The sequence below is a fragment of the Eschrichtius robustus genome, chromosome 21 (genome assembly GCF_028021215.1).
Source record: "Eschrichtius robustus isolate mEscRob2 chromosome 21, mEscRob2.pri, whole genome shotgun sequence".
NCBI classification, from domain to species: Eukaryota; Metazoa; Chordata; class Mammalia; order Artiodactyla; family Eschrichtiidae; genus Eschrichtius; species Eschrichtius robustus.
The window spans coordinates 12,625,602-12,653,246 of NC_090844.1; the positions used below are offsets into that span (position 1 = coordinate 12,625,602).

Genomic DNA, 27,645 nt, shown 5'->3' on the forward strand with positions numbered 1-27,645 from the left:
GTGACTTTAGGGAAGTCCACGCTGGGATAGCAAGGAAGGAAAAATGCACCATTCCAGCCCTAGCAGATTTTGCGGAGGGTAAAGCAGGGAAGCGGGCATTCCAGGCAAGTGGGTCCTGACCTCTCTTCGACAGCATGAACCTCGCGTGTGTCAGTATTGCAGCGGTGGGAGTAATGACAGTTCCCATGTAATGAGCCTGCCTCATCTATCCCCTGACTGTAATCAAAGAATGCATCCTTCCTTAGGAGGGTCCGAGAGATTGAAACAAAGAGGGCTTGAGCGAGAAATCCTGAAGGCATCGAGACCTTGAATGCAAAGCTGCTGAGCTGCACAGCACGGGGCCGCGTTCACATGGAATACCGTGGATGTCACTCTGCACTGATGTCCTTGGGGTTGCGGAACAAGGTGGCCCTTCTTGGGATCCCTGAGATTGCTGTACGAGTAAACTTAGAAAAATCTTACTTTAAAAAAGTAATTTGAAATAAATACTGGTGGTTTTTATAAAGCATGGATAGCATAAAAGTTCTAACAAACTGTTATTGGTGGTACATATGCTAAAGGTACTCGATAAAGCTTGGGGCACTATTTATACTTGGTCAGGCATTACTTTGCCCAACACATTCTTCTAGGGGAGGAATTATTTCGAGACAGTAGCCTAAAATCAAATCATACCAGGTGAAGCACGGCTGCTTGGGTTCTGGTAAAGATTTCTTTTTCTCTATTCACAACCTTGGGGCAAATTCAGGAACTAAGCAGATGAAGACTTACGTCAGCTCAAGTATGGAATAAAACAGGGTCGTCTTTGCGTTCTTTCCTTAATTACCCCAAGTTTTCTTCGGAACATTCTGTGTAAACCCAACAGCTCTTGCTCAGTTTCCCTTTGATATTTCTCTTTCTTTGCTTCATTTATTTTTTTCTCAGTTGTTACCTTTTGCTGTTGTGAGCTAACAAATGAGTGAAGATTTAAGCTTTTTACTTTCTGAAACCATGGACGATAGTACTTCATACGTCAGACATCCTGTAAATTTCAGTGTAATAATGGTTCTGGGAGAATCATGAAAGACAGTTGCTGACCCCTTTTTGATCTTTGTCAATCTAAAGCAAGAGGGGAAAGGATTGGAAGATAGAAATAATATAAGGTCAGCTCAAGAATTTTTTGTAGACTTTGGTGGCTTTTTAGAATTCAAAATTCTATCCTTTCTTATTGTAAGGGAATTTATGCTGCCATATGTCAAAGCAAAGCTTCCCTACTGAGTCTTGGCCTAGAGCAGACAAACAAATGACAATAACAACATACTGATTTTCTATTGTCACTGTAACAAATTACCACAGATCTGGTGGCTTAAACAATACAAATCTGTAGGTTAGAAGTCCAGTGAGGTCCCCCGGGCTCACATCAAGGTGTTGGCTGCTCTGCTTTCCCTCCGGAGGCTCTGAAGGAGAGTCTGCCTCCCGGGTCTTTTCCAGCTTCTAGAAGCGCTTGCATTCCTTGGCTCACGATCCCCTTCCTCCATCTGCAAAGCCGGAGAGGGTAGGTTGAGTCCTCAAGCTGCATTGCACCGACCCTGCTTCTGCTGTCACATCTTTTTCTGACCCTGACTTCTCTGCCTCCCTTTCCCACTTACAGGGACCCTCGCGATTATACTGGGTTCACACAGATAGTCTCCCTATTTTAAGATCATCTGGTTAGATGGTCATCTGATCAACTTTTTAAACTCCGTCTGCAACGTTAATTCTCCCTTGCCATGTAATGTAACGTATTCACAGGTTCTAGGGATCAGGACACAGATAGCTTCGGGAGTCCACAAAGAGGTGTGAATTCACCACCAACATTTATCTTAAGAATGTTGGCTTTCTAACTTCATAAATCACAAAGTGTTAACTGCCTTACTGCTGAGCAAGACAGCGTGTGGAAGGTGGGTGGTACAGCTTAAAAATGAGTTCTGCCGAGCAGCGCGATACATTGCTAGAAGACGACTTACTGATTTTAAATGATGTCTGATCACAAGTACTTCCTCAACCATTTAATCCCTAAAGTCTAATAAGGGAACCTCTTTTTACGCCACGGATCCTTCAATAAGAGACTTTCTCTTAAAGGTCAAGTAATAGAAGTAACATAGAAGCTGAGATGGCCAACAAGTTGACAGTTTTTCAAGGCTTCGTTTGGATCATAGTAGACAGAACAAATACAACTTTGCCCTAAAGAGGCTGGAGGGTGTGGAAATAGATGGAAAGTAAGTGCTCTGTGGCTGACTTCACCTACCTAGTGCCTGACTGACCTCACAAATGTTAAATGTCAGCTTCTCACTGCTGAGCAAAATACATCTTAAATTTATAGCTCTCAAGTATAGCTGGACAAATAATCAAAAGGCATGTATAACTATTAAAGCACTCAATTCTACATTCTTCGTAGTCATATAAGTATATAATAAATAATCCTAGGCATTTGAAAAATCACACTGATTGACTTTAAATATCTAAAATGTCACTGCAAGTATCTAAAGGGGTAAAAGGGAAGTGTTCATGAGGAACATGACAGATGTTTTGCTCCAGATAATATGTATACTTCCAAAATCAGAGTTATGTTTAAAGAAAAAAAAAAACAAATTTACAAATCCCAATTTTGTGTACCTCAAAGAAAAATATCTTTATTTGGAAAGAATATCTTTATTCCATTATTCTACCACTTTCAAAACATTTTTAGGGCACCCCTTTTGGAATTGCCTTTTGTTCCAGAAGCATATTCTTTGGAATTGCCTTAGCGATTTAGTGGTAGAAAATATTTGTATTTTATCGATTGATTTGATTTTTACTTTTACTTGAGTTTATGGTACAAAGTGCACTTATCATATGGGGCCTCAAATATCCTCATCAGGTTAGATGATTCACAAGCCCTCACTTAAGCTTTTAAAGCTGTAGGACCAGAACGAAGGTGAGTTACTTCTGTGTTTTCAGGAGTTGGCAATAGCTCTCGGACCAGCTAAAGAGGTTGTCCTGTGCTGGGCACCTGGACTGACCTCTGAATTGAGACCAAGAGGCTGGGGGGAGGCGGGTGTGTGGGGAAAGTACAATAAAGTTCTCAGTGCCTCAGGGATAATTCTCCAGAGGAATGTTTAACCACAAAATGGGAAAGATGTGCTGGTACAGATGTCCTGTAGAGTGACAATGTGAAAAATTAGCTATTGGGACTCCCCAGTAAGTTCTTCCCAGGGCCCACACTGTAAGACGATGGTCATTAAAGCCACCCAGTTACCCAGGTCCTGGAGCACACCCTCTCCCCGTTCTCAAGGTCTTTTTCTCCAACAAGACCCCAAACAATTATGCCCCAGAAAGCAAACTGGGCAAGGGCTTTGCCTTAGAAATTCCCCCAGACAACTGATCAGAACAGGCTGGTGATGGTGCCTTTCCCAGAGGACTTACCTCACCCTGGTTACTGTGTTTTCCTTCCTCCTGGATTTCAAGCTGCCATCACACCCAGCTGAAGCAGCTTTTTGCTGTCAGTGCTGTGGTACCTTTCCCACCAGATGTCTACTAATTAAATCCACTGGGAAGCAGCTGCTGAACGATGTCAAGAATCTCACTTTACAGTTGACTTGGTCTCCCTGAGTTCCCTACCCTAATTTTTTGGTCATCACTGACTTCCTGGAGAAGCTTTTCTCATTAAAATAATCTCCAATGTTTTGTTCCATTCCAACAGTTAAGAGATGGCAATCACAAACACAGTACATGCTCTAAAATCTGATGTAACCTGTAAAAAGAATAAATCATTCAATCAGTAAAATTGGTGAAATATCAGCCAAAGAAATGACTTGTGATATAACTCACAACCAGTGGATGTCACACTCATGAAAAGGGCTGCTTCCTCAGGAGAGGAGAGAGCCAGCCTCATAAGATTATGCTTTTTTAGGCAAAGTCCATCTCAGGAGAGTCTGACAGCAGCCTACCTCTCTAGTCTTTTCCCACCTTCCTTGAGAAAGTCTCTGTATTGCACACAACACTCTGCCACCAGGAGGCAGCATTAGGGCATTGCTTTTTCAGGGAATAAACAAAAACACAGGAAACACAGATAAACATCTTATTCAACAAACATGTATTGGGCATGTTATGTGCCAAACACCTAAGGAGTTTACATTTACTAGAAAATGGAATGGTGCTAACAGGTATCAAAAGCAAAACTGCCTACTTCCAATTTTGCTGATAGCTTAGCTGAACAACACGATCTCTTCCAAATATCCAAGTCAGCCTTTTAACAAACATTGTATTTTTCTCTTATTTCTCACTTCCAGCCCCTCTTCCTGTGATTAGTCCCACCTGTGGATGGATGAGAGTTCAGAGAATGCTCTGATCAATTCTAAGTGAGGCAAAGAAACGGTCACTATTGGCCACTCCTTTCGTAAAATTACAGACAGCATGTCAGACTCTTCTCTTCCCAATGTCATTGTAGGAATTATTTGTTTGGTTTCCTCTGGGCCACAAAGCCTGAATTATTTATTATCTGGTCCTCTACAGAAAAAGTTTGCTGATCCTTGATGTAACCCATCATCATCCTTCCTTGAACAAACTCAGAAGATTCCAGATGGTACATGAAGAGTTTCTGTCTGCTTCTTCCAGCACCCTGGCCTCGCTTGCTTCCTTAAACACATCAAGTCCTTACCCTCTTCGGGACTTTAATACTTGCTGCACCCTTTACCTGGAATGCCTTTAAAGCGTCATTCTCATCCTTAGGTCTGATCTCAAATATCACTAACTAGAGTGAGTATCCCTTGCTCCCAGGAATCACAAATCCTTCTCTATTTCCTTCATAATTATCTTGTCTATGTTTTGCTTAGTCATTGTTTCCTCCACTAGGATGGAAGCTTCCAGAGGCCAGGCACCTTACTGTCTTGTTCATCAGTGACTGGCACTTAGTAGGTGCTTGGTAATTTTTAAAATTGTAGTAAAATACACATAACACAAAATGTATCATTTTAAGTGTACAGTTCATGGGCATTAAGTACATACACATTGTTGTGCAACCATCACTACCATCCATCTCCAGAACTTTGTCATCCCCATGCCTCCTACCCCCAGCCCCTGGCAACCACCATATTCTACTTTCTGTCTAGGTACCTCCTATAAGTGGAAACATACGTGTCCTTTTGTAACTTGCTTATTTCACTGAGCATAACATCTTCAAAGTTTATCCATATTGTAGCATGTGTCAGACTTCTGTACCTTTTTAAGACTTCCTTTTCCTTTCCTTTATATGTACATATCACATTTTGTTTATCCATTCATCCATCTATGAACACTGTAGGAATTTCTTAATTAAAAAAAATAATCTTATCAATAGTAAACATTTCCTGGGTCTTTTAAATTAGGCTGAACTGAGCTTTAAAATTACAACTAACGGATGTACAGTTAGTATATGCTTAATTTTACATCTGAAACATTCCCACCAGCAAAACCAAGAGAGTAATCAGCATGTGCATTCAATACTACTGAGGACAAGAAAAAAGGTAAGACTATATTTTCGATTTTGGAAATATTCATAAGTTCTTTTGTATCAGACTATGTTTATTGTTAAAGCAGAATACAAATGCAATTTCATTCAATTTTCTTAATTTAAAAACAGCACCTAGATCGGCAATGCTTTTTTTAATTAACAGGAATCTTCTTAGAAAATCATTTTGTGCTACCTAATTAAAATTTCAATTTCACAGTTATGGAGCCAAGGCTAAAGGAAAAACTGGAAGAATAAGTGGTCTGAACATAAGGAAAATGTAACAGAGGAACACAAAGAACAAAGGAAAGCTGGATTTTAGTTATTTATCTAATCACATCAAGTGGCAGTGGTAAATTGAAGAGGATCAGAATATGCTACCCGCAAATATGCCACTTTGGCATAAGGACTGTTTTGAGCTGATGGCAATTGAGAAGCAACAGATGCAAGAAAAACTCTCTGCTCTCCCCTTTCCTGCCTAAAAGCAGAGCACAAATTTCCGTTTTTGAGAATGTCATCCTCTCCTGTACCAGGAAGGGAAAAACAACATTCATCACAGGAGATGGGGCTGATACCAAGATGAGTCTGCTGAAACCTTACTAAATAACCCTATCTTCCATTACTTTCCCCCATATATTTACTTTCCCACAATTTACCACCCACAGAAGTCCAAACCCCTTTTACTTTGTCTTGTCACTTCTCCAGAACTTATCACCATTTGTTAAGATGGTATATAAGCCCACGGCATTTCATTGTTTCTTTGGATATTCACTTTATATGAAGGCCTCCATGCATGTGAAAAAATTAAAATATTAACATCAAACAAAATTTGTATGCCTTTTCTTCTGTGAGTCTGTTGTCAGTCTAATTCGCAGGCCCCAGGCACAGAACCTAAGAGGAAAGTTTTCCTCCCCTACATAATTATTTGAGAACTTAATCCACTAGGCATTTGCTCAATGAGTTTTCTTTTAATGAGGAAGGAACAGTGGCGTAATGGAAAGAACTTTGACATTAGATAAGCCTGGATTGAAATCTTGAATCTACTGTTTAATGTATGACCTTGGGCAAGTTATTTAAACTCTGTGCCTCAATTTCTGCATCTATAAAACAAAGATGGTAAGACCCACTTAATGTCATTGTTATGAGAGTTAAATAAGATGAAATAGGTAAAATATTTTGATTTGTATCTCTGTTGTTAAAATAAAGATGGTTGGGAAGAGATAAGAGTTTAGGAAGCCGGATAGATAAAATGTGAACCTTGAGCTTTTCTCTCTTTCTCTCATTGGAGCTAATGTAGAAATACATGGGGGCCCATTGGGTTAGCTGGCAGTTTTGTGCAAAGAACTTTGCAACTGAAAGAGGACTTCGAGAAAAATCCAAGATCCCAAAGAGAATAAAATAAAGCATAGAAGGGAAGCAACTATTGTGGATATTGCTGAATGATTCACAGGAGGAAGGGAGAAGGAAGGAAAAGAGAATACCTACCTGAATATCAAGACGTAGCAAGAGCTTTTACTCAATAATTCTGCTTCAAGGGGCCTCTATTAAGGGCATAATCCAAAATACATAAAAACAATTGAGCACACAGATGGTCATCTCAACCTTATGAGATAGAGAAAAACTAAAAACAACATGAATGACCAAACATTGTAATTAACTTATAGTATTTTTATATGATGGAATATTACTTAGCCATTATAAACAATGCAAATGAGTATATACATTATCAGCTCAATTATGTAAAAAAAAAGTACACAGATGAAAAAAAGACTGGAAGGACATACAAAACAGTATTAAAAGTACTTAACTTTGTGTGGTAGATTGTGAATGTCGAAATTCAATGTACTTCTTTTTAGTGTTGCCTATTTTGAAAATTTCTACCCTTAATCAGAGTCATTTTTATAATGCTCCCACTTGAAAAAAACACCACCACCACAATAAAAGGTATTCAAAATCCATATGCAGGAAAAATATCTGTAGTGCAGGCATTCTTTGTTATTGATTAAAAGGAGATCCGATCACTTCAGGCTTCAGATTTGTAGGTGGCAAGATGGAACTTAAAGAGCCTGAGACCTGTGTCCCCTCCAGTGCGGGAGGGCCTCCTCTGCCTCCACACGGAGAAGGCCTGCACACTTTCGATAGTAAATTTAGATTCTCAACTGAAGCCTCAGAATTTTGTACTTAAAGCATGGAAGAGAGAACCCTGGTTAGACCTTGGGGGCTATAGTTCCCAGTATTCCACATTACCATAAAAAGACCTCAATACGACTGTTGGAGAACATTTGATTTTGAACAGGACCGTGTGCACATACTTGATCACAAGAGATTTAAATCTGATAACTCAATCAGACGACTTCTCACTCCCTGGTGCTGGCAAGAGTTTAACTGTGCTTCTCTACAACAGGCGCTTTTGTCCTTCAGAGACCACAACGAGGAACGAATGACCGTGTTATGACTCAGCAGTGTATTTTCCTCCTGCTGCAAATAGGATCTTCCAAGGGCCATTCCATGGGGACTTTTTTTTTTTAGAGTTCCATTGTTCCTCTAGGTCAGAATTTTAAATAACTATAGGGACTTCCCTGGTGGCGCAGTGGTTAAGAATCTGCCTGCCAATGCAGGGGACACGGGTTCGAGCCCTGGTCCGGGAAGATCCCACATGCCGCAGAGCAACTAAGCCCGTGCACCACAACTACTGAAGCCCACGCGCCTAGAGCCCGTGCTCTGCAACAAAAGAAGCCATCGCAATGAGAAGCCCGTGCACCACAACAAAGAGTAGCCCCCACTTGCGACAATTAGAGAAAGCCCATGCACAGCAACAAAGACCCAAAGCAGCCAAAAATAAATTAATTAATTAAAAATAAATAAATAAATATAGGCTCTGTGGCCCTCATCTGATTTGCAGGAAATATTTGAGCAACTTTAGGCCAAACTCAAGAATGGCAGGCTGATACCAAAGTACCAACAAAGCTTTCTTCGTTCTTGCCTTCTCAGGAGCTACCCATCTCTTCGTTTTTAGATTTTCTAGGTGAGTCAGTTAATGTACTGTGTCTCCTTGATTATAGGCAAACATATTAGACTTTCTGACAGTTCTCACTGAAATTACTCTCTTGACCTTAAGTATTCCCCACCCTTTCTCTCTGAATGACTCCACAACACAGCTAACTCTAAAGTAATCTTCACAAATCTTCTCTCTTAACCTTTTCATATCTTTAACGTAGATAAGGGGTCAAGACCCATGTATCCACGCTGAAATTTTTGCATGATGGTCTGTTTAGAATAAAACATATAAAGAATTCTTCCCTCAGCTAAAATTTTGACAGGAAGAGTCCCCTTAAACATTCTATCACATATATGCCAGTATATGCATAGAAAATCTCTGGAAAGACTGATAAGAAATTGGCTTTCTCTGGGAAAAGGAGCTGGGAAGGCAGGGTGAAGGGTGAGACTATACTTACTTTCACTGTATATCCCTTTTTACTGTTTGGATTTACCACTTGCATTTTTTTTTTTTGAATTTTTGAATTTTATTTTTTTATACAGCAGGTTCTTATTAGTTATCTATTTTATACATATTAATGTATACATGTCAACCCCAATCTCCCAATTCATCCCCCCCACCTGCCCGCCGCTTTCCCCCCTTGGTGTCCATACGTTTGTTCTCTATATCTGTGTCTCAGTTTCTGCCCTGCAAACCCGTTCATCTGTACCATTTTTCTAGGTTCCACATATATGTGTTAATATACGATATTTGTTTTTGTCTTTCTGACTTACTTCACTCTGTATGACAGTCTCTAGATCCATCCACGTCTCTACAGATGACCCAATTTCGTTCCTTTTTATGGCTGAGTAATATTCCATTGTATATATGTACCACAACTTCTTTATCCATTCGTCTGTCAATGGGCATTTAGGTTGCTTCCATGACCTGGCTATTGTAAGTAGTGCTGCAATGAACATTGGGGTGCATGTTTCTTTTTGAATTATGGTTTTCTCTGGGTATATGCCCAGTAGTGGGATTGCTGGGTCATATGGTAATTCTATTTTTAGTTTTTTAAGGAACCTCCATACTGTTCTCCATAGTGGCTGTATCAATTTACATTCCCACCAACAGTGCAAGAGGGTTCCCTTTTCTCCACACCCTCTCCAGCATTTGTTGTTTGCAGATTTTCTGATCATGCCCATTCTAACTGGTGTGAGGTGATACCTCATTGTAGTTTTGATTTGCATTTCTCTAATAATTAGTGATGTTGAGCAGCTTTTCATGTACTTCTTGATCATCTGTATGTCTTCTTTGGAGAAATGTCTATTTAGGTCTTCTGCCCATTTTTGGATTGGGTTGTTTGTTTCTTTAATATTGAGCTGCATGAGCTGTTTATATATTTTGGAGATTAATCCTCCATCTGTTGATTCATTTGCAAATATTTCCTCCCATTCTGAGGGTTGTCTTTTCGTCTTGTTTGTAGTTTCCTTTGCTTTGCAAAAGCTTTTAAGTTTCATTAGGTCCCATTTGTTTATTTTTGTTTTTATTTCCATTACTCTAGGAGGTGGATCAAAAAAGATCTTTCTCGGATTTGACAAGAGTGTTCTTCCTATGTTTTCCTCTAAGAGTCTGGTCTTAGGTCTCTAATCCATTTTGAGTTTATTTTTGTGTATGGTGTTAGGGAATGTTCTAATTTCATTCTTTTACATGTAGCTGTCCAGTTTTCCCAGCACCACTTATTGAAGAGACTGTCTTTTCTCCATTGTATATCCTTGCCTCCTTTGTCATAGATTAGTTGACCATAGGTGTGTGGGTTTATCTCTGGGCTTTCTATCCTGTTCCATTGATCTGTATTTCTGCTTTTGTGCCAGTACCATATTGTCTTGATGACTGTAGCTTTGTAGTATAGTCTGAAGTCAGGGAGTCTGACTCCTCCAGCTCCGTTTTTTTCCCTCAAGACTGCTTTGGCTATTTGGCGTCTTTTGTGTCTCCATACAAATTTTAAGATTTTTTGTTCTAGTTCTGTAAAAAATGCCACTGGTAATTTGATAGGGATTGCATTGAATCTGTAGATTGCTTTGCGTAGTATAGTCATTTTCACAATATTGATTCTTCCAATCCAAGAACATGGTATATCCTTCCATCTGTTTTTGTCATCTTTGATTTCTTTCATCAGTGTCTTATACTTTTCTGAGTACACATCTTTTACCTCCTTAGGTAGGTTTATTCCTAGGTATTTTATTCTTTTTGTTGCAATGGTGAATGGGATTGTTTCCTTAATTTTTCTTTCTGATCTTTCGTTGTTAGTGTATAGGAATACAAGAGATTTCTGTGCATTAATTTTGTATCCTGAAACTTTACCAAATTCATTGATTAGCTCTAGTAGTTTTCTGGTGGCATCTTAAGGATTCTCTATGTATAGTGTCATGTCATCTGCAAACAGTGACAGTTTTACTTCTTTTCCAATTTGTATTCCTTTTATTTCTTTTTCTTCTCTGATTGCCGTGGCTAGGTCTTCCAAAACTATGTTGAATAAGAGTGGTGAGAGTGGACATCCTTGTCTTGTTCCTGATCTTAGAGGAAATGCTTTCAGTTTTTCACCATTGAGAATGATGTTTGCTGTGGGTTTGTCATATATGGTCTTTTTATGTTGAGGTAGGTTCCCTCTATGCCCACTTTCTGAGAGTTTTTATCATAAATGGGTGTTGAATTTTGTCAAAAGCTTTTTCTGCATCTATTGAGATGATCATATGGTTTTTATTCTTCAGTTTGTTAATATGGTGTATCACATTGATTGCTTGGCCTGTATTGAAGAATCCCTGCATCCCTGGGATAAATCCCACTTGATCATGGTGCATGACCCTTTTAATGTGTTGTTGGATTCTGTTTGCTAGTATTTTGTTGAGGATTTTTGCATCTATATTCATCAGTGATATTGGTCTGTGATTTTCTTTTTTTGTAGTATCTTTGTCTGGTTTTGGTATCAGGGTGATGGTGGCCTCATAGAATGAGTTTGGGAGTGTTCCTTCCTCTGCAATTTTTTGGAAGAGTTTGAGAAGGATGGGTGTTAGCTCTTCTCTAAATGTTTGCTAGAATTCACCTGTGAAGCCATCTGGTCCTGGACTTTTGTTTGTTGGAAGATTTTTAATCACAGTTTCAATTTCATTACTTGTGATTGGTCTGTTCATATTTTCTATTTCTTCCTGGTTCAGTCTTGGAAGGTTATACCTTTCTAATAATTTGTCCATTTCTTCCAGGTTGTCCATTTTATTGGCATAGAATTGCTTGTAGTAGTCTCTTAGGATGCTTTGTATTTCTGCAGTGTCCGTTGTAACTTCTCCTTTTTCATTTCTAATTTTATTGATTTGCGTCCTCTCCCTCTCTTCCTTGATGAGTCTGGCTAAAGGCTTATCAGTTTTGCTTATCTTCTCAAAGAACCAGCTTTTAGTTTTATTGGTCTTTGCTATTGTTTTCTTTGTTTCTATTTCATTTATTTCTCCTCTGATCTTTATGAATTCTTTCCTTCTACTAACTTTGGGTTTTGTTTGTTCTTCTTTCTCTAGTTCCTTTAGGTGTAAGGTTAGATTGTTTATTTGAGATTTTTCTTGTTTCTTGAGGCAGGCTATAAACTTCCCTCTTAGCACTGCTTTTGCTGCATCCCATAGGTTTTGGATCATCGTGTTTTCGTTGTAATTTGTCTCTAGGTATTTTTTGATTTTCTCTTTGATTTTTTCAGTGATCTCCTGGTTATTTAGTAATGTATGGTTTAGCTCCATGTGTTTGTTTTTTCCCCTGTAATTGATTTCTAATCTCATAGCATTGTGGTCAGAAAAGATGCTTGATATTATTTCAATTTTCTTAAATTTACTGAGGCTTGATTTGTGACCCAAGATGTGATCTCTACTGGAGAATGTTCCATGTGCACTTGAGAAGATAGTGTAATCTGCTGTTTTTGGATGGAATGTCCTATAAATATCAATTAAATCTATCTGGTCTATTGTGTCATTTAAAGCTTGTGTTTCCTTATTAATTTTCCATTTGGATGATCTGTCCATTGGTGTAAGTGAAGTGTTAAAGTCCCCCACTATTATTGTGTTGCTGTCGATTTCCTCTTTTATAGCTATTAGCAGTTGCCTTATGTATTGAGGTGCTCCTATGTTGGGTGCATGCATATTTATAATTGTTATATCTTCTTCTTGGATTGATCCCTTGATCATTATGTGGTGTCCTTCCTTGTCTCTTGTAACATTCTTTATTTTAAAGTCTATTTTATGTGATATGATTATTGCTATTTCAGTTTTCTTTTGATTTCCATTTCATGTGCATTTTTAAAAAAAACATATTCAAATAAAGTAAAAAAAAAAGTAGAAATAAAGAGACGATTAGAAATCCTGCTTAAATGGACATTTATATCATGTTCTTGGTTGGGACAACTGTAAAATTGTTCAGTCCCCCACCTTATCTATAAATTTAGTGCAATTCCAATAAAAATCCTAGCGAGATTTTTTACAGGAATCTGGCAAATGAAAGTTAAAATATCTATGAATAAATAAACCTCCTCAAACTAGCTAAGATAGTTTGAGAAAGTGAAGGGAATTCACCTATCAAATATTAAGAAATGGTATTGAGCCAACAAAACTTAAAAACAGTGTATTTCGGGTAAGGAAAGACAAAAAGACGGAGAGAACAGAACAGAGTCAAGATATAGAGCCAGGAATGTGTACGAGGACTGAGTCACACAGAGGTGGTATAACAAATCATAGGGGAAAAGAAGAATTATTTAATGGATGATAGAAAAGTGGTTTGCTTCACAGAAGAAAAAATAAACATTTGTCTCCACTATACACCATATACAAAAATAAATTCCAGTTGGATTAAAGGTGTGAAACATTTTTTAAAAACCTATTAAAAAGAGGAAAATTTCCTTAAATTTTCTTAAAAGAAGCCTTTGAATTTACAAATGGATATATGAGTATGCCAAAATTAAGTAGTTTCATTCGAAGAAAACATAATGGCAATGTTAACACATAGGTAACTGACTGGGAAGAGATATTTACAATATTGAAAACCAATAAGGGGAAAAATAGCTACAGAGAACTTATGCAAACCTGTAAGAAAAAAAAAAGAAACAGGAACCAATAAAAGAAAATGGTCAAAGAATTTTCATAAAGAGATTCTCAACCTCACCAGTAATCAAATCCAAAACTGAAAAAATAATTTTTTTTTTAATCCAATAAATTAAACAAGATTAGGAAGTTGGATAGAACCAAGTGATGGTGAGGAAGTAAGGAAGGAAGAACCCAAATGTACAACTCATGGAGTGTTAATTGGTGTGGCCCTTTTGGAGGTCAATTTGGCAGTATTTAGTGAAGTGATAAAGTCCACATGCTATTATCTAGTAATTTCATTCCTAGATATACTCTAGAGAAGATTTTTAATGGTTCACAAGGGAACTTCACAAGTAAGTGCTCATTGTAGTGTTGTTTGTAGTGGCAAAGTTGGAAGCAATTACTACTATGCAATAATGGAGAATACTAAACATTTCTCATCAGTTATAAAAATGCTAAATACATTGCAATAGTTAAGCAGTTATAAAAAAGCAAACAGGTGTCACTTTAAGAAAATGATACTTCTATAAAAGTCTAAATTTATACAACAAATAAAATGAGAATTTGTGTTATTAAAAGATTCTTTTAATTTATATCAGGATAATGGAAAAACTTTTATCAGAAACCAGAATACCTGACTCCACTATTCAGGAGCTATTTGACTTCAGGCTAGAATCTAGCCTAGATACTTAATCTCTTCAAGCCTATTCCTTCATCTGTGAAGTTTTTTTTAACTGGATTTATAAAAACAGAATTTACACATAACTAAAAGGGAAATATGGTATATACAGAAAAATCTATTTCTGGGTCAATTACTTTCAAGCAAGGTAGGAGGTAGAATATATATATTAAAACATTCTGGAGAATTTAAAGATAGGAATGAGAGTTGGCTATGGGAAGCCCCTATTTTCTCTTTAGAATAAACTCATTACTTCTCTCAGGAAGGAAATGGTCATAGTTTCAGGATAAGTGATATTTATTACAGTACAAAGTAGCTCAAATTTGGAAAAAAATTTAAATGTATTTTGTAATTTTAATCAGTCAAAGGGCGGAATGGAAATCTAACTTTGTAAATAGAATATGATTCAACAGTCAAAGGGAAGGACATCTATCTCCAAATCCATCATAAAAATTGTTTTAGTTCATTCTTCTGCACTTGTTGGTCAGTTAAGCATTAGGTACTTGATGGTATTGTTCAGATCTTATGTCTTTACTAATTTTTTTTTTTTTTACATTTCCTATTGATTCCTGAGGAAGGGGGGTGTTAAAATTACCAACTATGATTATGGAATTGTCTATTTCTTCCCTCAATCTACCTATTTTTGCTTCGTGTATTTTGAAGTTCTGTTAATTAGAAGTGTATACACACTTATAATCATCTTTTTGATATATTGACTATTTTATCATTATCAAATGTTGCTCTTTATCGCTGATAATTCTCTTTGTCTAGAAATCTACTTTATATAATATATAGCCACTCCAGCCTTCCTATGCTTATACTTTGTGTACAACTTTATCTATCCATTTAATTTCAACCTATCAGTTGCTTTTATATTTAAATTGCATCACTGGTAGACAACATATAATTGAGTCTTACTTTTTAATACATCCTGACAATTCTTGCCTTTAATTAGATTGTTTAGTCCATTTACATTTAGAGTAATTATTGATATGGATTAGGTCTATTTTATTATTTGTTTTGTCTGTCCCATCTGTTTTTTTGCTCCCTCATTATTCTTTTCTTGATTTCTTTGGGATTGCTTGAACAATTTTTAGAATTCCATTCTAACTGATTAACTTTAGCAAAACCTTTAGGGTTTTTGTGTGCGTGTGTGTGGTTGTCCTAGGGCTCACAATACACATCCTTTTCAGTGTTTTTAAAGTTAATATTGCAGCACTTCACGTAAAATACAAGAACCCTACACTCCCCTTCTTATCTTTAACCTATAGTTGTCATATGTATTTCATCTGCATGTATTATAAATCCCATTTTATAACATTATAATTTTTGCTTTAAAGTTATATATTTTAAAGATATTATATGGGAAAAAGCCATTTATATTTACGTTTCTGGTGTTCTTCATTCCTTCCTGAACATTCAGGTTTCCATGTAGTGTTATCTCCCTTCTGTCTAAAGAACTTCGTATAACATTTTTTGTAGTACAGGTCTGCTGATGATAAACTCTCTTAGTTTTCTTTTAAATGAAAACGTATTTATTTTGCCTTCATTCTTGAAGGATATTTTTATTTCATTTCATCTTGAAAGATATTTCTAGATAGAGAATTCTGGGTTGACTTTTTCTTTCTTTTCTTTTAGCACTTTAAAGATGTCATTTCACTTGATTCTGATGAGAAGTCAATAGTACTTCAAATCTTTGTTCCCTTCATATAATAATATTTTCCCTGGCTACTTTCAAAACTTTCTCTTTGCTTTTGCTTTTCAGTAGTTTGACTCTGCTGTACCTAGATGTGATTTTCATTATAGCCTGCATGGGCTTCAATGAGCTTCTTGAATCTGGCTATTTATGTCTTTCACCAAATTTGCAGACATTTTGGCCATATTCCTTCAAAAAAATTTTTTATGCCCCGTTCTCTCTTTTCCTTCTAGAACCCTACATGTTAGATCTTTCAGTATTACCTTATAGGTCCCAGAGGTACTGTTCATTATTTCGTTTTAAAATATTCTTCCTCTCTGATCTTCAGATTGAATAATTTCTATTGATCTAACTTCAAATTCACAGACACTTTCTTCTGTTATTTCCACTCTGATCTTAAGGCTATCCAGTGAAAATTTTATTTCAGACATTATACTTTTCAGTACTAGAAGTTCCTTTCAGTTTTTAAAATCTCTTTACTTTTCTGAGATATTCTATATTTTCATTCATTACAAGGGTGTTTTCTTTTAAGTCCTTGAGCATAGTTGTGAGAGCCACGTTAAAATCCTTGTCTCGAATTATAACTGATTCATCCTGGGCTACTCACCATTGATTGGTTTTGGGGTTACATTTTCCTACTTCTCCATATGTCTAGTAGTTTTAGATATCATCCTGGACATAGTGAATGATGTACTGAGCATCTCTAGATGCTCAGTTCTTTTATGTTTCTCTAAAGAGCAGCAATGTTTTTGTTTTGGCACGCTGTTCACTTGGCTGAACTCAAACTCTAACTCAGTGCAGTGCTCTTGGCCTTAACTGGGCTGCCTGGAGTCCACCTTGCACATGTGTGGTTTAGGAATTAGCTAGAGATTTGGGCAGTTTCCACACAGACTTTAAGGCTCCCTCTCTGTGACTCTCTTCTTTCTGGGATTTCTCCTCCACTTTCCATTTTTGTTCTTTTAATTGCCTCTTCTTCATCTCTTTGGTGAGGCAAGGATTCCCACCCTAGGGTTATGGGAATGGCCTAATACATGACACCCAGCACTTGTCAGGTGAGATCAATGGCAGTTTACTAGTCACACATACTCATAGCCTGGGCGAGGACACCAGACACCATTCAGGGATACATGAGGGTTACACCAGAGAACACAGTAAACAACCAGGTACTGAGGGAGGCAGATTTTGTAGTATCAAGGTAGTCCCTGGTTCCTGTGGGGGGATGGGATTGGTTTCTTTGAATAATTCCACAGGTTTGCAGGGAAATGAAACCTGCCACTCAGGTACAAGCAGGAAATGTACCTGGTCCCCAAGACAAAAAGGGTTGTTTGGCTAGGGGATCTTAGGACCATGGGAGCAGATGGGGAAGGGAACTTGGTGTTAGGCTGTTCATAACCTTCCTGATTCTACCAGATGTCAAGGCAGTACATGATATTAATTCTAGGCCCTGTACCACACTGTGGTTGCCCTGGTCTCCATCCTCTGGCTCTTCAAGCCAGTACATCTGCAAGTTTCTAAGTTTAAGTCATCCTACAAAACTGGGCACTGCAGGCTAAAGACATAAAAATAGGAAACGCCTGAAGTGCCATTTCATTCTTCCAAGTATTGACATCTTTTGCTTGCTTTCCAGTGCCTTTTGGTATTTTTAAAATATTTTATCCAGAATTTATAGCTGTTATTTGCGGGAGGGTGATTTGATAGGACCTATCTGGCTAGTACCAGAAGCAGAACTTTCAAAGTTCATTCTTATTCTTTGGCTGTAAGCAGTTTAACTAAATAGCTGAAGAAATACCAGATATGATTTATTGATTATAACAGGAGTTGGGTGGAGTCTTTGGAATGATAATATAAGAGAATATTAACTCATAGCCACAATTAATAACTGTACGGCTCAAAAAATATTGTTACATAGAATACTTACATTTTGATTTAGTGCAAATTTTGATTCCACACAAATAATTCAGTCAAAGTTCTGTTGGACTCAGCACTCATCAGATAAAATCCAGAAAAAAATGTTTCTTATTTCATTTTTTTTTATATACTGCGAAAGTACATATGAAGGAAAAAAGCAAAAGCTATTATTTGACAACATGGTCCCATATTTCTTCTTAAATATGCACCATCTTCCATAAACCATGATTGACTCCTACAAATTTTACTCTCTTTTTCTCCCTTGCTTCTACATTTATTGCTAATTTGATTTTATTTATACTTGTGCCTGTAGGCATTTTCCTAACACTCTATATACGTGTTCTATATCCCTACAGAGACTATAAATGTCTCCTGGACATGGACCAAAGATTTGATTCGGTTTAAATCCATACATAGCACATACTTGCATATGTTGATTATTCTTTTTTCAGTGAATCCTATCAAGACTCGAATGGACAAATTGGGTTTTAAATTTCTTCAGAACTTTATATATGGTCGTTTCCTTTGGTGATCCCAGAATCACTCACAAGCCTCAATAGCAGGTTATAAACATGGCTAGGACTTATTAGAGCAAAGGAAAGAGAGCAAAAGCAATGGGAAAAAGATGCATTGGGGAAGTCCAGAGAGGTCAGCACAAGCTTCCAATGTTCTTGGCCTGAAGTTGCAAGGAATTCTCTCTCTCTGTCTAGCAGCAAAACTACAGGCATGCGTGGAATAGCTCTACCTGAGGAAGCCCATTTGAGTCTCAGGGTCCAAGGCTTTTATGGGGAGCTATTAACGTCCACACATTCTGCTATACAATCAGCTATGGCAACTGAGACTCAGGTCCCCAGCAATGAAACCAGGTGTACGTGTTGTGCAAAGCAACCTGACAAGCCAGTATGGCGTGTTCCATTTCTCCAGGTGTACACAACAAAATCGTCACTAACATAAAGAACATTGCACAGGCCAAATTCCCAGGGTTGGCCAGGTCAGTCATGGTTTCCTTGGAGACATGCAAGGAATAAGCAACCAGACCTGCTGCATTACCTCTTCCTCCCAAGGGTCTGTCCATCCTTGCTATCCCCTATTACCGACTCCCGTCTTACTAATAGAAGTGATACAAAGCTAGCTAAGTCCTGGCTTGCGGGAAAATATTTTTAAGACCACTGCACATCTAAATCATTTCCTCTAGTCTCTCTACCCTTCCCAACACATTCCCAGCCTCCAATTTCTATGGCTGGCTGTTCTTTACAGACAAGCAGGTTACATCTAGGAAGCAACAGTTTATGCTGTTTGGAAGAGGAGGCCTAAAAAAAAACTACAGGGTTATAAACATTGTATGATTTAAATCTGTATCCTTCCCAACAAACCTGCTCTGCTTCCTGGATCTTCTATTCTGCACAACATTGCCACCACCTCCTTATGGCCCCGTCCCCTAAAAACAGTCACTAAACCCAGTTGATATTACCTCCTGGAAATTTCCTGAATCTATCTCCTTCCTTCCACATAACCTCATTTCCCTGTTAATTGCTCCTTCCTGGCTTCTCCTTCCCCCTCCCTACCCAGGCCCTTATTCATTACAGCAGAGTTGTCACTCCCATTCTTACCTAGAAAGCAACCCAACACACACCGAAGAATAATTTCTGAAAAAGATGCCTTATATGAGGTATTGTAACCACTCAGGTCACTATGTTCAATTGTTTTCCTGTCTGTTTCCCGTGTGTTTCCACTAATATCAATTTTATTAAAAAATAAATTCCTAGCCCAAATTGAAAACTATGCCCAGTGGAATGGAATCAATTTCTCGGAGTTCTTTGAGCCACGCAACAGAAATAATAATAGCTGCTTCCTGTACCTCATCCTCTCTTTGCTTTATGACATCTGGGCTCTTCTCCCAATCTTTTTCCTTCCTCAACTGCTATGTTCAGATTCCTCTTCATTAGATACTTCTGCGAAATTTCAATCCTATAGAGAAGACCACAGCTCAATAAGAGACATCAGGGAAGGACTCCTTCTGGGGTAGACACAGTTTGCAGTTCCCTTCTGAGGTTGTAGGTACAAGTTATAGATGGCATGAACACAGAACATTAGCCTGAATGTGAATTTTTAAAACATTTAACTCATAAAAATGATAAGAGGTATTCCCTCTTAACCTAAGGTATTCAAGTAAGATCACACAAAAATTTAGAAAGCTCTTAACAAGTTGAGGGCTATACTGAATGAGAAAAAAGCTACACATAACTTCTCCTAAACTGCTAAAAAACTTCACAAAAAAATGTATTTCTGAGCCAAAACTGCCTAGATCAGTTTCTAAAGTGTGATGTCTTCAAAAGCTTCAAGCTTAACAATGTGGTATTTATTAATTTTGTTTTTGTGTAACAATATATTTGCAATTAGAATGCTAGTATGTAAAGTATAGACATTACTAGCAGTAGTAGCAGAAAAATTCTCAAAAACGTGAACTAAATCTGAATATTGAGTATATTTACTCATGTGCTCCTTTCCCAGTGGGTAGTATACATATGCATTTTGTTATTGCAGAATGTACGGAAAGCTTTTTGCTTCTTTTATATTAAAAATAAAGTTTAAATTTTGTTGAAGCAATACGTGTATCAAAAAAATCAAATGTGCAAAATGATATTTGTGAAAACTAAGTCTCCCTCCAACTTCAGATCCCCAGGCTCTAAATCAAAGGCAACTACTACCATAGATAACACTGGACTATTCTTCCAGAGATATTTTACCTGAAGAGTAAAAGTTAGGCATATTCTGAAGCTAACATCAAGGAACTATATTCAATATCCTGTTATAAACCATAATGGAAAAGAATATGAAAAAGAGTATATATATATGTATAACTGAATCACTGTGTTGTACAGCAGAAATCAACACAACATTGTAAATGAACTATATGTCAATAAAATAAATTTAAAAAAAATAAAACTAACATCATGTAAGGAAGCCACTAGGCTCTTTTGCAATTATTTTTGAATCATCATGCCACTTTTCAAAGATTACGTTAGATAGGCTATTAGTCCAACCCTGTATTACAACTGTATTTTTTGTTATGCATAAAGGAGTAACAAATAGTTTCTGTAGATATAATTTAAATATCATGGTCCCTAAACTTTAATTCTCCTGTTGTACCACCACCGTTAATGCCTGAAATAATCATTCCTTTCTCTGTTTCTTCTGTTTTCCCATAACAGTAAGCTTTTTAGCCTCTAATACTTTCCACAGAAATTGTTCCCCATAACTTTTATATCTCTGCTCTTTTAATCTCTCTAATTCTAGTACTTACTTTCGGGAGGTAACAGAAGAAAGTATTTCTACTGTGACTTTCAGGCATTTCTTCAAAGTTGTCTCCCTGAAGATGTCATTTCTGTGACGAAAGTATATTATGCTAAAGGATCTGGAATGTATACCACAGTTAGAACAAGCAAAAGATGCCACACTTTGGCTGCAGATAGATAATGAAGAACACAACCTATGTTTTCTCAAGCAGAAAACAATTGAGGGCAGTCTAGAAAACAAAAGAAAATAAGATAAATTATTTGTTAAATATTTCTAAAATGTGGGTCTTTTACTTTATAGAACCAGCACATTTCAAATTACTTGTAGGGGCTTCCCTGGTGGCACAGTGGTCAAGAATCCGCCTGCCAATGCAGGGGACACGGGTTTGAGCCCCGGTCTGGGAAGATCCCACATGCTGCGGAGCACGCGCTCTGAAGCCCACGAGCCACAACTACTGAAGCCCACGCGCCTAGAGCCCGTGCTCTGAAACGAGAAGCCACCACGGTGAGAAGCACGCGCACCAGAACAAAGAGTAGCCCCTGCTCGCAGCAACTAGAGAAAGCCCGCGTGCAACAACGAAGACCCAATGTAGCCAAAGATAAATAAATAAAATAAATAAATTTATAAAATTACTTGTAGCAAAATAAGGTTTTAACACAATTTTCCAGAAAGATATATTGAATAAAGCGAGATATACTGGTTTCCATAGATAAAAGAGTCAGAGAACTCCAATTTACAGAAATAAATTAGATAAACAATTTTTTTAAATTTACCCTCAGAAGCTAAATCAATATTCACCAAAGTGCTGGATTAAATTAACCTTGCCAAGAGCAATTAATGTAACAATAGCTCCAATAAAGCCTCATTAAGTAATCAATTAGAATCATTACAAGGAACAAAAGATTCAGCAAAAAGCTCCTCACCAGTAGCATGAGTTTTATTTTTAAAAAACCATTCTTATTTTAACTAGAGCTGAAGGCAAAAGGCATTTGCCCTTGAAAATAAATGTCTAAAGGATACATGATTTCTAGTACTTTTGATTTTATGATTATTTTGGAAATCATTGTTCAGGAAATTCTAATTTTCCTTTAGAGGTAATTTTGTCAAATTTGCTGCAAGACTTCTCAGAAAAAGTAATTTTATAATATCCCAAGTTCTTAATTGTTTTTTCTATGGGTACTTTTCTCCTTTCCAATGATTATCAGCTAAGATTAACTAATATTTGTTTTACTCTTAAATTTTTAGGTGTACACTTATTTCATGAATTGCTGTGTGACCCTGGGCAAGTTACTTAACTTCTCTGGGTCCCCATGTTATCACCTGTAAAAAAAAAATTGGTCTAGAGGTGAGCTATAATAGGGATTCTCAACCTCTCCCCCTTCCTTCCCTATAGACATGATGGTTATGATGAATTAACATCAGCAGCAGTGGCTCATCCAGCTACTCAGTGAGGCTGCCTGTTGCCTGCTCTCTCTTCCTTTGAGGGAAATCACTGAACTAAGATTAGTTTTAGCTATACAAAGTCTATGAGTCTATAGTGATCAGAAGATTAAAAATGACCATCTGAAATTGTGCAACCTTGAGATGAAGGTTTTTCTTTGCTTTTCTTTTTTTTTAAATAAATAAATTTATTTATTTATTTATTTGGCTGTGGTGGGTCTTCGTTGCTGCGCGCGGGCTTTCTCTAGTTGCAGCGAGTGGGAGCTACTCTTCGTTGTGCTGCGCGGGCTTCTCATTGCGGTGGCTTCTCTTGTTGTGGAGCACGGGCTCTAGGTGCGTGGGCTTCAGTAGTTGTGGCGTGCAGGCTCAGTAGCTGTGGCACGTGGGCTCAGTAGTTGTGGCTCTCAGGCTCTAGAGCGCAGGCTCAGTAGTTGTGGCGCACGGGCTTAGTTGCTCCGCGGCATGTGGGATCTTCCCGGACCAGGGCTTGAACCCGTGTCCCCTGCATTGGCAGGCAGATTCTTTTTTTTTTTTTTTGGCAGGCGGATTCTTAACCACCGCGCCATCAGGGAAGCCCCTTCTTTGCTTTTCCTTCATCCAACCCCTATTTATTCAGCACTGTGCAGGGCTCTGATACAACAGACACAGTTCTTGAATAAAATTATCTTTTTTGAGGTTCTTAGTAAAAAAAGAAACACACATAATTTAAAGAGGATGAAGTCTATGCTAACATGGCTTTCAACACCTTCCCTCTTTACCACCCTTCTCTGTCCCTTTGATGAAATTAATAGGAAAATCTCTACAACAAATTAAGAGCAGCATATGACAGGCATTGTACCAAGCTTTAATCTCAAACTTGCAAAGGTAAGAGGTCAAAGCTTCAGTTTACATGTTTTGGCTACTCCAAGATTCTAGGCTATTGTTGGGTTTATTGATTATCTACAAAAACATTTTAAGGTAAGGTAGCTCACTAAGATAAAGGGGTAATGACACGGACAGAATGTGCTGGCATCTCTTTTATCACACTTATGGATCAAGCTATTACATTATTTGTACAGGTTAAACTATTTACACCTACACTATCAACCATTTAATTTTAGACAGGTTTATTGTTTCACCAGCAAAATTAGACTAGAATTTCAATTTTGAACATTAGTATAAATCTCTCTCCCCTAAATTTTAAACCCTTTCCCCTGCTTTTAGGAAACATAATTGCATAATTCAAACTCCTTTAATACTGTGACCTAGTTCCTCCTCTTGATGTTATAAACGGCTCATGTAACTATGGTAACCATCCAGGGAAAATTGAATGTTTTTCTGGTCAGCAATATGCAAAGTATACCATACATGTTATTTTTCTCTCTGGGATAACCAAAGTGGATAATACGTGTTTGCTCTTCTTCTTGGTTATGGGAATGACATTTTATCATACTGAAAATTCTATGACTATAGACCCAGTCATTCACAGTACCTTCATTAAAAGGTTTAGGATCCTCTTTTGCTGTTAGTGGTCATTCTAATTGCTGCACAGTACTATAACCCATAGTATGATTGATTGTATACACCCATCTGCGCTGCCTACCTCATAAACTAAATGTACAGGCTAACAGTACTCATATTAGCAATATTCCATCTCGAGACTCTGGTATTTTCTTAACTTTGTCCTTTAGTCCTAGACAAAGTGTTTCCTTAAAACAAAAAACTAAAATGGAATCATCTTGGGAGTATACTTAGATACCAAGAAGACTTATTTCCCATTTTTAGTGATTTTATATGTCTTCTTTTTTGCTTTATTTTTTTTCTACAATTAAGTTGTACTACTTATGCAATAAAGCAATCAAAAATGCTTTAAAACTGAGCTCAGTGGAGATGTAGACTGTTAGTATTTGTGGTTATTGTTGTCGCCTATTGTACTAATGAATTGATTTAAAGTTTCAGGTTTTTTCAGTACAATTTAAAGTGCTTCACTTGGACCTTCTAGAACAAATTACACTCTAAAGCAAATGCCTAGATTTTTAAAGGATTTATTTATTTGCATTAGGTATAATTACATTTCTACAGTGGGCTATCAATTGGTGACCTTTCAATATGAGGATTTTGTTTAAAGTGATTTTCTTGAATTTCCCTACATTTTGAACAGTGCTTTTTAACAATCCAAATATCTGCCTTAGAAAAAACATTGCTATCTGCTTCCCTGAATTAAATAGGGAATTAACTGCCTTTTACTAGTTTAGAAAAGACCTCACTAACCAAATGCAGTGTGGAATTTGTTTGGATCCTGTTGAACAAACCAAGTGTAAAATAATATTAATGAGACAATAGGGAAATTTCAATTGTCTGGATATTAAATGACAGTAAGATAATTTTTGGATGGGATAATGGTACTGTGGATGTTTTTAAAAAGTTCTCTCTTATCCATCCGTTCATATTTAAAGTACAGAGAAAATGATAATAATCCAGCAAGGATAAGGGAGTGAAATATTAAGGACCATATATTGATAAATATTCAAGCTGGGTGAATGGTATATTAGGATTTATTGTACTATTACCTCTACTTTTGTGTGTGCTTGAAATTTTCCATAATAAAGTTTTAAAAAATATTAAAAAGAAAAAAAGGACTTCAAATTTAATTGTCCTGACTCAAGCAGTAGCTGAATCTTCTCAGGAGGTATCTTTAGGAAACCTTCAGAACTACTTGCTAGTTTGTTTTCCATCAGAGTTTGAAGTGGTCCCCCCTCCCCTTACAGTATAAATAAGGGCCTACCAGAGATCTCTTAAACATTTCTACCAGGGATGTCTCACAGTAACTGATTTAGAAATTAAAGCTAACCTCAAATAGTTCCACTAATTTGGGGGTGTCAGTTACTTATCTTTTTTAAGGTTACTTCAGAAAATATACTGAAGAGCAAATAAGATGCCTTTTTGCTTTATTCATACAATTAAATATCACCAATTAACTTCTATATTGTGGAGAATTGGGGACTTTTAAATATTGCATTTAGCAGGGTACAGGAACCGAATTTGAAAAGGCCCCAAATTTCCAGTTAAGTGATAACTAAAAAGAAAAGGACATGATAAATAACCAAAGTCAAAGGGCTGAGTTTGGGGAGTATAGTGATTTTTTTTTTTACTCTCCTCACACAATCTGCTTTCACAAGTACGGCAGGAGTTAAGTCTTTGATTAACTTTTATAAATTATTATAGCAAAAAAAGCACATGTCTGACAATTCACATACACACATAGATTACCATATGAGAGTGTTCTTTATAGGTTTAGATCAACACAAGCTGCAGAATCATTATTTAGACTTTTTGCTTCCTTTCAGCCTGTTCAACAGAATTATGAAAGGTCAAAATAATGCTCTAAAAGGTCTTCACTTCCATACTCATCCTTCCTTCCTCATCCTGCTCATGGTTCCTGGAAGGAGTGCTCTAGGTATTATGAATCATTGCGTTTTCTCACTTCTAGTCTCAAACCATATGTTATATCTGCCTGCAGACCACTTCTCAGGCTCAATAAAACCCATATGTGCGTTCTGTGTCTAATCTGAATCAGTAAATAATAAGGCATCTTGCATTATTTTGGGCCTTCAATAAAAACTAGCTGATTTAAATCTATGAGTAAACAAAAATAGTAGGGTTTACGTAAAAGGTGATTAAAATTCAATTCTTAACAGTGACTTTTTTGACAAGACCTGGCTGGTTAATCTGATTTAAAGAATGACAACAAGAAAATCCCTAGACGGTTCTCAGAAATACTAGACACTGGACTGCCTGGGTTGACTAAACATTCAAGTGGTCAAAACCTCCAAGTGTCACAGGATAATAATACAAGACAATCTCTGAGTCCTGAGCCATATTATCTTGTTCCCAAGACTCAAATTTCCAAGAGTGCTTTGTTTCGGTTTGAAATCTAAAATATCCTCTAGATCAAGGTCTAGATTTCTCTTTCCCTGTCAGTGGTAACGTACTATTAACAGCTGTTTCAAAAGTGCCCTAAATAGGTCACCATACAGGTGCCCCACCGCTGCAAACCAATTGGATATAAGGAGAAATCCCAATTTATCGCCCCCTCACGTTTTCTTTTTAACTCAAATGTACTACTCACAATAGTGCTTGTTTACATAGGCATTCCGTTAAAATTCTCCGCGTATTCGTTCTCTTTACACCCATTTCTTTGAAAAATACACGCTGTTATATACACTGAGTCCATCTGGAATTAAAATCAACTCCTCTGCTTGGCATTTCATTTAACCCCAGATAGGAATTAAACCCTGTCGGCCGGTCACGTAGATGACGACGTGGGCCTGATTCCTGATTCGGTCTCCATCCTCGGTCCCCGCGTCTCCATCACCCCTGGACCTCGGCCCTCAGTGGTTTTCAGTCTTACGTAGATGTTAAGGTGGTGGTGCCCCTCAGGCCGCCAGGAAGCCCTTGCCTACGTTTAATGTTTAAACGTTCTGATCCCCGGAGGGAAAACTTTTTTTTTTTTTTTAAAGGTTGTCTGTCGGACAAACAGGTATGGGGCAGAGTGAGCCTAAACTAAACGCGATTCCTCAGGAGCCCTAGGGTGGACAAAACCTGCATGTCCTGGTGCGCCGGGGGACCCCCGCGTCTGCGGAAGGGCGGGAGCTCGCAGAAGCCAGGAGGGAGATTCAAAAAGCGGACGGACTAAGGGAGAAAGAAACGCAGGGGTCCGCGAGGGCACCGCCTACCTCGGCGATCAGCCCCGGTGCTCCGGGAGCCCGAAGGCCGCGGCGGGAGGAAGACACAGCCAGAGGGCGGTGCCGGCCCGACGGGCACGTAGCCGCCGCGCATGCCCGGAGCCGCGCTCGCCTCACGCCCGCCGCGTAGTCCCCTCAGGACTCCCTCTGGGTCGCTGCGTAAGGCGGCCGCCTGCTGCTCCTTTTAAGGCTCGCGAGGGGCCGCGCTGCATCCATCTGATGGGGAAAAAGTCCGTAACACCGCGCCGAGGGAGCTGGGCCAAGCTTCCCCGTCCCTGTGGGCAGGACGGAAGGAAGGGGTCAGCCACCTGCCCTCTCAAGTCCCATTCAG

General features: G+C 37.9%; 1 long non-coding RNA gene across 5 annotated transcripts; it reads right to left on the reverse strand.

Moving 5' to 3' along the window:
* Positions 1 to 475: 475 nt before the first annotated feature.
* Positions 476 to 27,642, reverse strand: LOC137756023 (uncharacterized). 5 transcript variants are annotated; one of them, XR_011072153.1, is made up of 7 exons: positions 27,306 to 27,642; positions 21,158 to 21,238; positions 19,712 to 19,821; positions 17,864 to 17,983; positions 6,968 to 7,023; positions 3,421 to 3,748; positions 476 to 1,514 (listed from the first exon to the last, which is right to left on the reverse strand). It is a non-coding gene; the product is annotated as an uncharacterized lncRNA (long non-coding RNA). The 5 variants fall into 5 exon arrangements; XR_011072150.1 differs by having other exon boundaries at positions 21,158 to 21,379; XR_011072152.1 differs by lacking the exon at positions 27,306 to 27,642 and adding an exon at positions 26,699 to 27,292 and having other exon boundaries at positions 21,158 to 21,379.
* Positions 27,643 to 27,645: the final 3 nt, after the last annotated feature.